This window comes from Kryptolebias marmoratus, linkage group LG21 (assembly GCF_001649575.2).
Source record: "Kryptolebias marmoratus isolate JLee-2015 linkage group LG21, ASM164957v2, whole genome shotgun sequence".
NCBI lineage: Eukaryota > Metazoa > Chordata > Actinopteri > Cyprinodontiformes > Rivulidae > Kryptolebias > Kryptolebias marmoratus.
This window is the reverse complement of record NC_051450.1, coordinates 5065568-5068489: the sequence shown is the minus strand read 5'-3', so window position 1 is coordinate 5068489 and position 2922 is coordinate 5065568. Positions and strand designations below refer to the sequence as shown.

The window sequence follows — 2922 nt, the reverse complement described above, 5'->3', positions numbered from 1 at the left end:
CCCCCCCCCCCCCTCACACACACGGACAATTATAAGATTTTCTTTCATGGCAGCAAGCAGTAATTATCAAGGAATGATTTTTGTTTGGAGAAACAGAAAACCTCCACCATCTTCAGTACTGACCTCAAAACCTCCAGTCTACAGTTTGGACTCTCCAGTCCAGAACACAGATGACTCACTCCAGAGTACTCAAGGTTGATGCTGTTACTCAGGTCCAGTTCTGCAAGATGGGAGGGGTTGGATTTCAGAGCTGAGACCAAAACTTCCCAGTGAGTCTCTGAAAGATCACAATCTCCAAGTCTGTGATGAGAGAAAATCTAAAATCAGTTTTATTAAAAGTAAACAATCTGATAAACACACGCTGAAATAAAACAAGTATTATTTGAAGGAAGTGCATTTAACAGAAGATGTGTTCTTTAAATTAACCCAATAAAACTCAATAAACCTTATTATGCAGAAAAAGGGCAGCAGAGATGGTCAATCATTTTAAAATGAATGTATTTTTTTAGTATAATTTTAGTTTCACATAATTGTTGTGTACTGAATTTTCCAGACTATAAGGCATACTTAAAAGCCTTCAGTTTTCTCAAAAAAATTACAGTGCGCCTTATAATCCAGAGTGCCTTTTATATGTAAGTGTCATGTGAGGTGGAGATGACGAAGACAAACCCAATACGGAGACTCATCTTGTAAAAAGAAAAAAATAATTTATTAAACTAAAGAAACAAACGAAAAGAAAACGCGGACGTGGCAGCAAACAAATCAAAACTAAATTCAAACGCATAACAGAACTCTGAAGACCGGAACAGAGAGCAAGGCAACAACAAACAAACATCAATGGACCAGCGGGGAATGGAGAGAAATGACCGGGTTTTAAAGTACAGTGGATGATTATGGTAAGTGAACTCAGGTGTAAGGGAACAATCACAGGCAGGTGGAGATGGGCGTGGTAGGAGAACTGAAAGAGGGTGACTGGGAGGAGTGAAATGAAAACACAAACACGAGGACGGAACCCAAATGAACCAAGAAGAAAACAAAAACCAGATAACTAAAAATAGGAAACAAAACCAAAACACAAACCAGGGAACTTAAATAAAAATAAAACAAAAACAAAACCCAGAAAAAGCCAAATCACCACAGTAAGACGTTATAATGTTTTAGTACAACTTTGGTAAACTACAAACCTTCACCGCTTGCAGCAATAAGGCTCAATTATAGTCGCCGCTTTGCAGTGTCTCGCAGGGCTCCGCGTGCAGACCTGAGCAAGCGGTGTAGGCGTTTATACTTGACACTTACGTTGGTGCAGTATTCTTCAGTGAGTTTTGAACCGTTTGATTATCTTTGTAATCTCTCATAGAGGGATCATATAAATGCTGATACAGGCGAATCAGAACCACTAGAGCACTGAAACCATCCATTTTGAAAGGAGCGCGGTGCACGCGGTCCACTCGAAGTTACAAACATATGACAAAAATTTGAAAATGGACCATTCATTGACAGTGCGTCTTATAATCCAGAGTGCCCTATAGTATGGAAAATACGGTAAATAATTTGGCTTTGTTTGGTTGTATTTTGGAATGTTAGAACTCAATTTTTATACATTTGTAAAAATGAACGACCTCCCTGGTTCACATCAGGCAGGTAGACCCGGCCAAGTCACACCAATTCAGTGTCATCACATAAATGTTTTTTAAAGTCCCCTAGTAAGACAACTGAGCCCCCTGATGGAGTACCTTCAAGCTCCTCCCTCTGGATACTCTTAACTGGTGCTAGCCCCATCCGTGCAAAGAACAGTTAGGATCCTATCCCTCACCTGATGGCAAAAGAAGACCACACTCTTGTCCACTAGCAAAAACTATGTTTGGTCAATTAGGCGAGGGGATATAGAGTAAGAAAGGCGAATTGTGCTTCGAACCTCTCACCCAGGGTGACTCCAGAGCAGAATAGTTCATCTGCAGTAGATTGTGCCAACTTGATATAGTTGGTCTCACCTCTTAGTCTCCTGCACAACCTCAGCCTCTTTTCTCACCAGTGACGTACTGTGTCCCTAAAGCAAGTTTCAGCAATTAGAGATTGGGCTGTTGAGGTCTCTGCCTCTGACTTTTGCCCAATTCAGAACACACCAGGACCTTACAGCACCTCCTGCAGGTGGTGGGTCCACGGGAATGTTGTCCCATGAAGCTGGACTCCAGGCACTTCCAAACAAACTTGTACCCAAGGCTTGTCTCCAGGGTGAGGCCACAATATTCGTAGTTATAGATGTGGCTCTTTGATCTTGTAGTCATTATAAGAGTTGTTAAATCATACTTTTGTAAACCAGAACTCAAAAGAAAAAAAAAAAATTTGGTTCCTTCTTTTTGTGTTTGATAAAAAAATCCTTATGTAATGTGAAAAACTGTAAAGCAGTTTGTCGACTAAATCAACATTTTTCAACATAAACACATGAGAGAAATACAACATTTCTGTCATGATGTGGAGTGACGAAAGCGAACCCAGAGCGCAGACTCATATTAACAAACAATAAAAAGCCAAATCACCACAGTACCACCCCCCCCTTAAGGGACGTCCCCTGACGTCCCTAAAACAAAACAAAACCTAGCCGGGAGGGTGGTGGGGGGAAAAAAAACAAAACAGAGGACGGAGGGCTAAACTGAAAAAAAAAAACAGGCAAAATTACAAAACAAAAAACCGACCAGAAAACTGGGGAAAAAAGCACAAACTCAAAACCCCACAAAAAATAACCCCAAAAACCGGGACTAGAGTTCGGGAGGGCGGCCCGGACGTCGTCCTCGGTGGAGCCAGAGTTTTGGAGGGCGGCCCGGACGCCGTCCTCGGCGGAGCCAGAGTTTGGGAGGGCGGCCCGGACGCCGTCCTCGGCGGAGCCAGAGTTCGGGAGGGCGGCCCGGACGCCGTCCTCGGCGG

The 2922-nt window shown here is 42.7% G+C and overlaps 1 pseudogene; it reads right to left on the bottom strand.

Moving 5' to 3' along the window:
• LOC108229220 overlaps positions 1 to 2922 on the bottom strand; it is a 58625-nt pseudogene that overhangs the window by 28336 nt on the left and 27367 nt on the right.